This window comes from Sus scrofa, chromosome 10 (assembly GCF_054392235.1).
Source record: "Sus scrofa isolate SSC_HxYL_T2T_F1_AM1 chromosome 10, Sscrofa_HxYL_maternal_Yorkshire_Landrace_v2.0, whole genome shotgun sequence".
In the NCBI taxonomy this organism is placed as follows: Eukaryota; Metazoa; Chordata; class Mammalia; order Artiodactyla; family Suidae; genus Sus; species Sus scrofa.
In genome coordinates, this window is record NC_139392.1 from 48606335 (window position 1) to 48620134 (window position 13800).

Here is a 13800-nt window from a genome sequence, read left to right on the forward strand (position 1 = left end):
AAATGCTGGCTAAGGAGTTGATGAATCTCCAAAGGCAATGGAGACTCATCAAAGGTTTTTAAGCAGGGCAGTAACTTGCTAAGAACGTGTCTTAGTGACAGAGTGAAACAATCCGGGCAGCAGTGTAGAGAATGCACTCTGCTGATGCTAGGGCTTGCCTTTGTCAAAACTATGTTTATCCAAACAGCTTGATTTGGAAAATATACTCCTAATGTGATCTCTCCTCCATTCAAGGTGAGTGAAAGTACGAATAAGAATGTGGTCTAAAGTGATGAGACAGCAACCAAAACATGCCTAATTTGCCTGGTGCTGTGACTCAAAACAAACCCCTTTGAATGTACAGCTTTTTTTTTTTTTTGTCTTTTGTCTTTTTGTTGTTGTTGTTGTTGTTGTTGTTGCTATTTCTTGGGCCGCTACCGCGACATATGGAGGTTCCCAGGCTAGGGGTTGAATCGGAGCTGTAGCCACCGGCCTACACCAGAGCCACAGCAACGCGGGATCCGAGCCGCGTCTGCAACCTACGCCAGAGCTCACGGCAATGCGCGATCCTTAACCCACTGAGCAAGGCCAGGGATCGAAACCACAACCTCATGGTTCCTAGTCGGATTCGTTAACCACTGCGCCACGACAGGAACTCCTAAATGTACAGCTTTTTATTTCAGAATTAATTAGCACATCTCCCTCAACAACCCTGTATGAAACATAACACGAAAAATGGCAAAATCTTGAATTGTACCCAATTAGAGGTGAGTACAGCCACTCAAAAAGGCCTTACTGCCTTTAAAGCACTGCTTTGTTGATGATTCATAATAAGTCCTTTTGTCTTTTGGGTAAATGATTTAGTATGGGCGACAGAAGAAAAGAAAGCAGAAAGTACTGTCTTCACAAAGCAATTAAATGGTAAAATTGGGAGCAGCTCTCAATGTTTAGACTGGTGCGCAAGTCCTCAGGCTATTTTCGGGGCAGACAAGTGGAAGCACATATGCTCAGGCAGGAGACACCATGGCTCTAGCAGGCTTTGCTGCCAAGACTTGGTAGATAAGGATGGGGGACACTGGTTAGAAAAGATTTACTGTCCTAGACACTCAGATGAGATGGGCAGCACCCAAAGACCTCCGGGTAAATCAAGGGATTATTTGCAGCACTGGGGCCCCTCCCCCCCCAGACACCATGGGCGCAGACGCTGTGCTGACATGCTGTTAAGGCATAAAGCCACGCTTCCCCAGAGGACCAGGACAGAACAGGAGAGGGGACATTAGGGACAAGGAGCCTCAGGCAACCCCCTCAGCCTCTGCTCGCCAAGGTGCTCCTTGAGAATATATAGATGCCAAAGGGGGAAAGAGAATTCCTTCATGCCCAGAATCTTAAATTAATGAGCTTAGAAAATAATAGTTTTCTTTGAAGAGAACAAATAATTGCACTTGTAATGAATAACTTCTGATAATCAAAAAGAGACATGATTGTGTAAAATTTCAGGAAAGTCAAAAACTTATAGAAATTATCCCAAGTCCAGCAATCAGCAATAAATACTGTTAATATCTTTTAAAATTTCAAGCATCTATTTATGTATGTTACCTTTCAAAAAGATAAATAATTTTTCCAAAGTATGACCTTTCCACAAATGATTTTTAGTTGATTCTTTTTCTTTTTATAATAAAGTTTCATATTTTATAATATAGTTGATTTACAATATTCTATCAATTTCTGCTGAACAGCAAAGTAACCCAGTCACACACACACACACACACATACACACACACACTCATATTTATATATACACCTTCTTTTTCTCACATTGTTGTCCATCATGTTCCATCACAAGTGACTAGATATAGTTCCTTGTGCTATACAGCAGGATCTCATTGCTTATCCACTCCACAAATGATTTTTATAACTTGTTTTTCCATTGAACAATATGTTCTGGACATCTTAAAATTGATTAAAATACCTTTTGTAGACCAGCCTTTTCTTGGCTATTATTTGGATGTGAATAATTAATTTAGATAGGTCCCTTTTGACAGACTTTCTCGTTTTTCACTAAAAAGAACATATTTTTGTCTTTTTAGGGCCATACCCATGGCATATGGAAGTTCTCAGACTAGGGGTTGAATGGGAGCTGCAGTGGCTGACCTACACCACAACCACAGCAACGAGGGATCCAAGCCACATCTGCGAACTACACCACAGCTCACGGCAATGTTGGATCCTTAACTCACCGATCGAGGCCAGGGATCAAACCTGTATCCTCATGGTTTTTTACCGCTGAGCCACATCGGGAATTCCCAAGAACAGTATTTTTTTTAATTTTTTTTTTTTACATATCCATCCAATCATCTGCTTAAGATACACTGTAAGAGGTGGAACTGCTCTGTCAAAGAGTGAGCCATGCAGCAGACAACTCCTGGGTCAACCTGGATGCCCCCATACTGATGCTGCTAGTTTTGTCTAACAGTATTGATTCCCCCTTTCCCTTGTAACAGACTGTAATGGGGTGGGGAATGGGGGAGACGCCCACCTCCAACTCACCTTCTATGTGGTAAAGAGAGATAAAGCCATCCCTAGGCCTGTGATACAAGCCTGGCTGGTCAAAGAAGTGCTAAAAGTTGGCTCAGGGATGGCCCAAGATCGAAATGGGCCTGGCTGGTACTAAGGAGGCCACCAGCAGTAAAGCCAATAGAACCTAGAGCTGCTGTCAGTCACCACTGGGTGGGTCTTATCCATGAATGAAGCCAAAGTATAAGAAGACAAAGCAGAGAGATGGGGAGGTGGGGTGGGGGGGACACAATTTTCATTCCTGGATTCAGGTAAATCTAGAGCCAAATTGACACTTATATCCTTTGATGTGTTGATCTCCTTTTTTTTTTTTTTTTTTCTTTTTTCTTTTTGTCTCTTTGGAAGTGCCCAGGCTAGGGCCTAATTGGAGCTGTAGCTGCTGGCCTACACCACAGCTCACAGCAACACCAGATCCTTGACCCGAGGAGCAAGGCTCCTAGTCAGATTCGTTTCCGCTGCACCATGATGGGAACTCCCACTTTTTTATTTTATTTTTTTCTTAAATCATTGTAATTGTCCTTTTCTCTCTTGTAATTTAAAAAAGTAAGGAGTAAGAAGTTCCCATTGTGGCACGGTGGAAACAAATCCAACCAGTGTCCATGAGGACGAGGGTTCCATCCCCAGCCTTGCTCAGTGGGTTAAGGATCTGGCATTGCCATGAGCTGTGGTGTAGGTCATGTAGACTCTGCTCAGATCCGGAGTTGCTGTGGCTGTGGTGTAGGCCTGCAGCTATAACTCCAATTTGACCCCTAGCCTGGGAACCTCCACATGCCATTGGGTGTGGCCTTAAAAAGTGGAAAAAAAAAAGTAAGGAATAATAAAATATTGAATAAAGAAAAGAAGTCCTTCTCTGGGCCTGTCCCCTAGGACACAGACACTGGCCCAGGGCCTTGGCTAGGTGGCATCTAGTGATCCTTCCCGGCTCTCTGGCCACAGTGACTGATCCCACAGCCTGGCCAAAGACGCATGTCAGCATCAGTGGCTGCCTTGGGCAGAGAAGCTCCCCACACCTGCACAAAGATGCCCACAGAGGCCTGGCTCAATTCCTTCTATGTTCTGGGGAATAAGAACACAATTTGGAGGGGCGTGGGGATGGAAAACTAAGTATGAGAAACTCTAAACTGAAGAAATAGCATCAACTTGATTTTTAAGTGTTTTCTGCTGAACCACTCAGACTTATTAATACACCAGTGTGCATCAGGCTTCCCAAAGGCCTTATGTGGTTTGGGCCTTCAGAGCATGGGGGGCAGGGCCCGGTGGGCTGTGGACGAGGTAGGATTCCTCCACACCTTCCAAGCTGAAGACCTTAGGCAAGTCACTGCACCTCTCTAAACCTCAGTTCCATCATCTCTAAATTACCTACCTCATAGGTTTTCGGCAAAGGTTACATTAGCAACGTGCTCGAAACACCCAAAGTCTGCAATAAATGTGAGCTATTAACATTTGAGCATTAAAATCCACAAGGTACTTTTTCTTTTACTGCCTCATCTGGGGACCCTTTTACTCAAGTCCAAGTCCAAGAGGGTAGCAAGCAGACCATACTCTACTGTCTGCTGACCTGGAAGGAGGCTGATGGAGAGGAGGTGACAGTGGAAGAGTTTCACTGCAATAATTAGATCAAAGGAGCCAGCTGGGAGCCAAGGTCACCTTGACTTGCTGGCCTGCACACTGGCTTTAGTGCCGATGAGTTTCTTCATTGAGTAAGTTGTGGTCACAGTACTTATGCTGGAGCCTGAAGGGGATGTACCTCCCAAGGCTGCTCGTCTCAGCTGAAGTTTGCTCAGGGCTGTGCTTCCACTTTTTTTTTTTTTTCCTTTTCTCTTTTTGTGCCTTGGGAAGTCATAGTCTCAGAAGTGTGGACACTCAAGATGAAGTTTAGTGTTTTTTCGTTTGTTTGTTTATCTTTTCTAGGGTTGCACCTGAGGCATATGGAGGTTCCCAGGCTAAGGGTCTAATCAGAGCCATAGCCACTGGCCTACACCACAGCCACAGCAACACTAGATCTGAGCCTCACCTGCTACCTATATCACAGCGCACGGCAATGCCGCATCCTTAACCCACTGAGCGAGGCCAGGGATCGAACCTGCAACCTCATGGTTCCTAGTCGGATTTGTTTCCGCTGCACCGTGATGGGAACTCCAAGATGAAGTTTTGGGCAAGAAAGGTGCACATTGGGATAATTGGAGTAAATGAAGATGTGGAACATTCTAGAGCCCACACATTCTGCTTTCTTGGGACTGGGAGAGGATGAGGTAAGCGGACCAGAGGGTGAACTATTTATAATTGCATTGCATTTCAGGACCTGTTCCCCAGTGGTGATTGTAACCATAAGTCCCTGCCTCTGAACTTTTGTCAAGAGATCAAAATTGTAAACATTGTTGGTTTTTGCTTTTTTTTTTAGAGCTTTTTTTTTTTTTGCCTCAGTGGAGGCACGGCACACAGAGGTTCCCAGGCTAGGGGTCGAATCAGAGCTACAGTTGCTGGCCACAGCAATGCCAGTTTCAAGACACATAACCTACACCACAGCTCCCGGCAATGCCAGATCCTTAACCCACTGAGCAAGGCCAGGGGTCGAACCCAAAACCTCATGGTTGCCAGTTGGATTTGTTTCCACTGAGCCACGATGGGAACTCCCGAACACTGTTTGTTTTTGGCTGGTACCAAAATATGTTATGGTTCTTCTTGAGGAAAACATTCTCTTCTCGTCAGATACCAGCTTGATGCCCAGAGTGTCACCCCAGTGCAATCCCCAAGGAGGTGGTGCAGCTCCTCAGAAGCCTCTGGTGGGAAGAGGCCACCTTTACTTGATCTTAACTGGTAATGAGCATTTTCAGTCTCTTCTCACCACCAGTACCTCTCTCTCTGTGGCAGTCAGACCCACTGAGACTTATACAATTTTTACAAAACATATTTACTTAAGTAAAGAAAGTGAGCATCTTTAAAATATATATATTAAGCAAATAACAAAGCAGGAGTTCCCACTGTGGTGCAGCGGCAACGAATCCAATTAGTACCCATGAGGATGTCGGTTTGATCCCTGGCCTCATGCAGTGGGTCAGGGATCTGGCATTGCTGTGAGCTGTGGTGTAGGTCACAGATGTGGCTTGGATCCCACGTTGCTGTGGCTGTGATGGGCACCTGTAACTCCAATTCAACCCCTAGCCTTGGAACTTCCATTTGTCACAAGTGGGGCCTTAAAAAGCAAAATAAAATAGATAAAATAATATAAAATAAAAATAACAAGACAGATGGTGTATAGATATGTTAGAACTTGTCTTTGTGGGGTTGGAACAATGGAGGTTTGGGACCCCTTCCCCATAGTAAGGACCAGTTGGGTGTTCCCCCATTGCTGTGATCTGATAGGTGTCTATGAAATGTCCTGGTCACTCCAGAGCATTGAATAGGTATTGGCAGTTGTACATTTATTTCAGTGTACAGTTGACTCTTGAATAACACAGGTTTGAACTGTACAGGTCCACTTCTACCCAGATTTTTTTCAATAACTTCATACCACAGTACTACGCAATCTGCAGGTGGTTCAATTCCTACTTGCAGAACCACAGATGCAGAGGGTTAACTGTCAAGTTACATGGGGATTTTAAGCTGCAGGGTGTCAGGCGCCTGATCACCATGCTGTTCAAGGTCAATTGTATTAAAGATTCAAATAGGGGGAGTTCCTGATGTCCTGCAGTGGAAACAAATCTGACTAGGAACCACGAGGTTGCAGGTTCGATCCCTGGCCTCGCTCAGTGGGTTAAGGATCCAGCATTGCTGTGAGCTGTGGTGTGGGTCACAGATGCGGCTGGGATCTGGTGTTGCTGCGGCTGTGGTGTAGGCTGGCAGCTGTAGCCCAATTTGACCCCTAGCCTGGGAACTTCCATATGCCCCAAAAAATTCAAATAGGAGCACATACCCATGGTTAAGGTAAAAGTTCAGGAGTTCCCATCGTGGCACAGTAGTTAACGAATCCGACTAGGAACCATGAGGTTGCAGGTTCGGTCCCTGCCCTTGCTCAGTAGGTTAACGATCCGCCGTTGCCATGAGCTGTGGTGTAGGTTGCAGACGCGGCTCAGATCCCTCGTTGCTGTGGCTCTGGTGTAGGCTGGCGGCTACAGCTCCGATTCGACCCCTAGCTTGGGAACCTCCATATGCTGCAGGAGCGGCCCAAGAAATAGCAAAAAGACAAAAAAAAAAAAAAATCAACATATCAGAAATGATACTTCACAGAGCTTTTCCCCAGAGGCCTTGAGTGAGCTGCAAAGGGAGGCCTAGTCCTGGAAGTGGATCTATCTTCCTCCAAGGAACAGCTTTTTGTAAAGTTAATTTTTCATTATCTTGTGAGTTTTTTTTTTTTTTTTCTTCTTCTTCTTCTTCTTTTTAGGGCTGTACCTGCAGCACATGGAGTTTCCCAGGCTAGGGGTTGCATCAGAGCTACTGCTGCCAGCCTAAACCGCAGCCACAGCAACCCCAGATTCAAGTTGCATCTGTGACCTCTACCAGAGCTCACAGCAATGCCAGATCCTTAACCCACTGAGTGAGGCCAGGGATCGAACCTGCGTCTTCATGGATCTAGTCAGATTCTTTCCCACTGCGTCATGACAGCAACTCCATTTTTAACATTGATTCTTTCCCTTACTTCCTTGACTGTTTTTCTCTCTCTACTTACTCATTTTCACTTCTCTCTCTAGCTTAAATAGAGGGAGAGGAGAAGCAGGCTTTTTGAGACCAAATAATTAACTTTTTTTTTTTTCCTGCAGAATCCATTTCTTTCCTGGTCTCTTAGAGGGTCTGGCTGGTAGAGGCCCTAAAGCGCCATCAGGATATCTGCCCCAATCAGTGGGAGAGCCTTCTGGTGATCCATCTCTGTTTCCAGGTCAACTAACATGAGCCCCCTTTCTTTCCAGAAGTTAATTTAAAACAAGATCTGGGAGCTCCCATCATGGCTCAAGCAGAAATGAATCTGACTAGCATCCATGAGGACACAGCTTCAATCCCTGGCCTCGCTCAGAGGGCATTGTTGTGAGCTGTGGTGTAGGTCGCAGACTTGGCTTGGATCTGGCATTGCTGTGGCTGTGGTGTAGGCCGGCAGCTACAGCTCCAATTTAGCTCCTAGCCTGGGAACTTCCATATGCCATGAGTGTGGCCCTAAAAAGGCAAAAATAAAAATAAAAATAATAAAACATAAGATCTGACTCCCCGTAGGTTCCATAATTCATTAGAATGACTCACAGAACTTAGGAAAGCATTATCTTTATATACACAATTTTATTACAAAGGATTCAAATCAGGACCAGACAAATGAAGAGATATGTGGAGTGAGATCTGGAAGAGTTTTGAACACAAAGCTTCTATGCCCTTTACTGTGGAATAGGGTGCATCACCCTCCCAGCAAATTAATATATTCACCAACCAGGAAGCTTTACCAAGCTGCCATGTCTAGAGTTTTTACTGGGATTTCGTTATAGAGCCGTGATTGGTGGAGTCATTGGCCACATGACTGAACCCAATCTCCAGCTCCTCCCCACTTCCTTGAGGTCAGGCTAGCTCAAAACCTCAACCCTCTAAACACATGGCTGGTTTTTCTGGGGACCAACCTCCATTCTGAATCATCTTGTTAGGACAAACTTTGGTGTCATCCCAAAGGATCATGAATAATCAAAACACTCCCATTACCTAGGAAAAGGAAATAAGGAAATAGTTGGGTTTTTTGGTTTTTGGTTTTTGTTTATTAGGTTTTGTTTGTTTGTTTGTTTGTTTGTTTGTTGGGTTTTTTTTTTTTTTTTTTTTTTTGCTTTTTAAGTCCACATCCATGGCATATGGAAGCTCCCAGGTTAGGTGGTCTTGAATCAGAGCTGCAGCTGCAGGCCTACACCACAGCCACAGCAGCATGGGATCTGAGCCATGTCTGCTCCCTATACCCAGCTCATGGCAATGCCAGATCCTTAACCCACTGAGAGAGGCCAGGGATCGAACACACATCCTCATGGATACTAGTCAGGTTCTTAACCTGCTGAGCCACAATGGGAAGTCTGGCAAACATTTTATTATACACGACAAGCTTCATACTCTGTAGCACCATGCTATGGAAGAAGAAAAACAGAATCGTGACATCTTGAAGACATGCTTTTGTTTAACATGCTTTTGTTTAATTGCACAGCTTTTGTTTAACAGCTATGCATAAGAGAATATTTAAACCAGTCCTGATAGGGAATGGTACTTTAAACAGACTGAAGGTTCAAACTCTAAATGTCTCATTTAAACCGAAATGCTGTTAACTGGCAAATTTAAAATGTTCTGCCACCCCACAGACTGTCAGCTCCTGAGGAGGATCAAAGCCCTTTGGAGGTTATGGAACAGAGTAGCACAAAGCAAACTTATCAAAGAGATGATATAAATCTGAATAACAATTTGGCAATTTACAAATAGGAATATTTTGATTAGGTGATGCAGAATCATTGTACCAACTTGTACACCTGCAGAAAGCCAACCTTCAAGGCCAATAAAAGCAAGGTCCTTGGTGATGATAGGATCAGAACAGCAGCAAAACTCGATACAGTCTCATTTTTTGACCCGTTTCCTTTCGCTCCAGGTGTACCATCACCCTTCTATTTTCTTTTTTTGTTTGTCTATTTGGTCTTTTTGTCTTTTCTAGGGCCACACCTGCAGCATATGGAGGTTCCCAGGCTAGGAGTCCAATCAGAGCTGTAGCCGCTGGCCTACCGCAGAGCCACAGCAATGCCAGATCTGAGCTGCATCTTCAACCTACACCACAGCTCATGGCAACACCGGATCATTAACCCACTGGGCGAGGCCAGGGATGGAACCCACGCCCTCATGGATACTAGTCTGGTTCATTAACCAATGGGCCATGACGGGAACTCCTCTTTTTAAAATTTTAATTTCTATTTTCATAATATAATGTTTCCCTTAGATGGACGAATAATATTTCTTCATTTGTAGCATTACTCACATCATATTTATTTTCTTAAGGACACATCAAGATTATCTAGATTGATCTTTGTAGATAACAAGTTTCCCTCATTATATATTTACCATCAAACCTGAGGATTTATCTTATGCTTGTGTCTGCTTTTAAATTGATTATGACTAACTTCTTCCAGAGCAGTAAATTTCTGAACTTACCCTAGGGTTTGGCCTGTGCATCTTTATACACAGAAAGAACTCAGTCCATGAGCACAAATTTTTTTTTGGTCTTTTTAAGGCTGTACCAGTGGCACATGGAGGTTCCAAGGCTAGGGGTCTAATCAGAGCTGTAGCCGCCAGCCTACACCACAGTCACAGCAACACCAGATCTGAGCCATTTCTGCGACCTACATCACAGCTTATGGCAATGCTGGATCCTTAACCCACTGAGCAAGGCCAGGGATCGAACCCACAACATCATGGTTCCTAGTGGGATTTGTTTCTGCTTTGCCACTATGGGAACTCCCCAATTATTTTTTTTAATTAATTAATTTATTTTTAAATTTTTTTTTTGTCTTTTTAGGGCTGAACCTGTGGCTTATAGATGTTCCCAGGCTAGGGGTTTAATCGGAGCTGTAGCCACCAGCCTACAGCACAGCCAGATCTGAGCTGTGTCTGCAACCTACACCACAGCTCATGGCAATGCCGGATCCTTGACCCGCTGAGCGAGACCCGGGATCGAACCCAAAACCTCATGGCTCCTAGTTGGATTCATTTCCACTGTGCCACAATGGGAACTCCATTTTTATTATTATAATTTTTTTTTGCATGAGCACAATTAAAAGTTGCCATTCAATCTAGCCAGTGCTTACTTATTGAGGCATGTGTGACTAATTCTAGGAATTTATTCCATGCTTAGTTGCCTCAATGGTATGTCCTAAAGCTTGAGCCCTTTAAAATGTTGTTTTCTTGACATTTGATTGTTCATTGATGCCTTTATGTAGCTTTCATCAGTGCAGTGGGAATAAAAAATGAGATTACTTTGGATGGGACCAGAGAGCTGGTAGACATTACAGAGAAGCTCAGAAATACAGTTCTACCTCTGCCTTGGGTAGACCTCAAATGTGTATGTTTTGAATGTCCAAAATCACTAAATGAAAAGACAGTTGTTCCAAAGACTCAAGCCCTTATGACTGGACATGATATTTGGCTTCAGTGAATTAGCACTCAGTATCTGCCTTTTATGTTTGATGTTTCAGAAGCACTCTGAGGACTGCTGGCCTTTGGGTCTAAAAGATAAGAGTTGGACACATAGCTGACATCCCAGCTGTACACACACAATCCCATTTTATCTACTACCCACACCAAGTATTGTTTAGTCAAGATTTTGTCATAGAGCAGCAGAAGAAATATAAATCAATTGTTTTTTTCAGCTGCCCAGTGGAGCAGTTCAGCCTGCTGCATGAGGTAGCCGGGACAATCCATTTGTTTTCTTTCTTGGGAGTGGTCCTGAGTCCTCACTTGTCCCATGATAAACATGCCTCAGAGAACAATCACTGTGAGCCAGGTAGCATTACCGGAAATTGTGCCACAAACTAGCATGGGCCTTAGTGAGCCCTGTGCCAATGCCCCATACATAGGATCCCCTACATGGGCAGCTGTGAGCTTCTCGAGGCTCGCAAACTCAACCTGTCCAAAACAACCATCGTGATCCAAACTCCTTCTCTTCGCTTCCTGTCCCAGTCCCTGGCACCACCATCCATCCAGAAATAGAGCTCTTTCTTGACTGGTTTCTCCCCTCACTCCCAGGACAACCATCCAACAAGTTCAGCCATTGGCCCTCCAACTTTTCTCAAATGTATCAACTTCTTTCCATCTCTGTCCAAGCAACACCCATCTCGCTCATGAAGAAATCTGATACCTTCCCAACTGGTCAGCCACCTCCACTGCTCCTCTACCCACTCTCCATCCTAGTCCATGGTAATTTTTTAAAACAAAGTTCTGTCACTGAGGAAAGCCCTTCAATAATCTCCCACTGATCCTAAGACAGGGATCAACATCTCTGTCTGTTCACTGTGGTCTGACCTCTGTCTTTGACTCTGGCCTCACCTGGGACCACACAACACCCCCTAAATCTTGACAAACCAGCCCTGCTGGTTTTCCTTTCACCCACACTCCCCCTTCACACAGCCTTTTTTTTTTTTTTTTTTTTTTGTCTTTTGTCTTTTGTCTTTTGAGGCCCACACCCATGGCATATGGAGGTTCCCAGGCAAGGGATCAAGTCAGAGCTGTAGCTGCTGGCCTACAAAACAGCCACAGCAACATGGGATCTGAGCCGAGTCTGCAACCTACACCACAGCTCACGGCAATGCTGGATCCTTGACCTGACGATCGAGGCCAGGGATCAAACCCACAACCTCATGGTTCCTGGTCAGATTCGTTTCTGCTGCCCCATGACAGGAACTCCCCCACAGACATTTGTAACTGCCAGTCCCTCTACTTGCAGTGGGACTGTCCCAACACCATATCCCCCTGTTAAAATTTTTTTCTATTGAAATATAGTTGATTTACAACATTGTGCCAATTTCTGCTGGACAGCAAAATGACAACATTATATGTACATATACATCCTTTTTTATATTATTATCCATCATGGTCTATCCCAGAAGATCAGACTGGATAGTGCTTCCTGTTCTATATAGTATGACCTTGTTGTTTGTCCTTTGTAAATAAAATATTTGGCGTCTATTAACCTCAAGCTCCCAGTCCATCCTACTCCCTTCCCCCTCTCTCTTGGCTATCTCAAGTCTGCTCTGTATGTCTGTGAGTCTGTTTCTTTTCCGTAGATAGATTATCTGTGCCGTCTTTTAGATTTCACATATAAGTGATATCATATGGTATTTGTCTTTCTCATTCTGACTTACGTCACTTAGTATGATAATAATCTCTAGTTGCATCCATGTTGCCATACCTCTTTTTTTATTGTGTTCAAGTGTACATAACAAAATTTACCATTTCAACGATTTTGAGTCTACAGTTCAGTAACATTAAACACTTTTGCATTACTGTGCAAAAATATGGAACACTTCACAAATTTGCACGTCTTCCTTGCACAGGGGCCATGCAAATCCTCTCCGTATTGTTCTACTTTTAGTCTATGTGCTGCTGATGTGAGCACCTTTCCCCTTTGGGCTATAAAGTCAGACTCATCCTGTGGATCTCAGCTTAAAAGTCATTTATTCAGGGAAGCCTTCTGACACCAGGCCTATCAAAGTCACATATCCTCTTAGTTGCACAATACACAGTATGAGTTATATGCTTGTTTCATTGGTGTCTGCTCTCTCTCACTAGACTGTGAGCACCTTGAAGGCAGCACTCAAAGTCAAGAGGAGTATTAGGCACACAGTAGGAGCTCAGTGCATCCTAGTTAAATGGATGAACAAAGACATGCGATTCTACCTCCAGTGAAGACCATCTTTGACGTTATAGAAAACAATGTAGTTCGGCATTAACTTGAACTCTATTCCGGAGCAGGGTCTTGACTTTCCCTTTGGAAAACTAAAATCAATCATGAAGGGTGTTTTTTCCCTTTTCTCAAATAGAAGAATTATTAATTCAGATGTTATCTCTAAAGAAAAAGAGGAAAACACCTGATGGTCTTTAAATAGTGGGTTTTCCTTTTACTCTATTAATCAAGGTTTCAAAACTGTTGAATCTAGACCGTAGACTGCTGAATCAGTTTGTAATTTTCAAACACTAATGTCAGGTAGAGCTTATTGTGCCTAAGCCTGCAAGAAACCCAATCTGATGCTACTCAACCACTTCTATAGAGAAGCCCCCACCACTCATGGGTCTAGAGATGGCTTCCCTGGAACCTGAAGTATGTCTGCATCCATCAAGTTTGAGGAAAATTTGTCACACCTGACTCCACAAAGCCCTGCTATGGACCAGACTGGATATTTTTAGATTTCATGAGGCCAAGGATGCCAACCCTAAGTTACAGCAAGAAGAGCTATGACATTCAGGTGACACTTCGCACTTTGTGAGTTATCCATAACACCAAGAGCTCTTAGGGATCAACATCAATACGAACAACAGCATCTTAATTTTACAGATGAGGGGAAACACTCAGAGGTCAAGCAACTGGACCAGCATCCCTCAGCCAGGAGGCAGGCCAGATTTTGCACCTGGTTTTTATGCCTAAACCTTTGCTTTTGTCACTCTAATTTGCTAAATATATCATTAACCACTGAATTTTTAGAGGTGACTTCTATTACAACAGCACTGGTTGTAAATGGTATAAATAAAGATCTGGTCACTTTG

General features: G+C 43.9%; 1 non-coding gene across 1 annotated transcript; it reads right to left on the reverse strand.

Annotated features, from left to right (window-relative positions):
• Positions 1-12548: 12548 nt before the first annotated feature.
• LOC146399367 (U6 spliceosomal RNA) lies at positions 12549-12655 on the reverse strand. The gene has a single exon (XR_014818477.1). It is a non-coding gene; the product is annotated as a U6 spliceosomal RNA (small nuclear RNA).
• Between the last annotated feature and the right edge of the window lie 1145 nt (positions 12656-13800).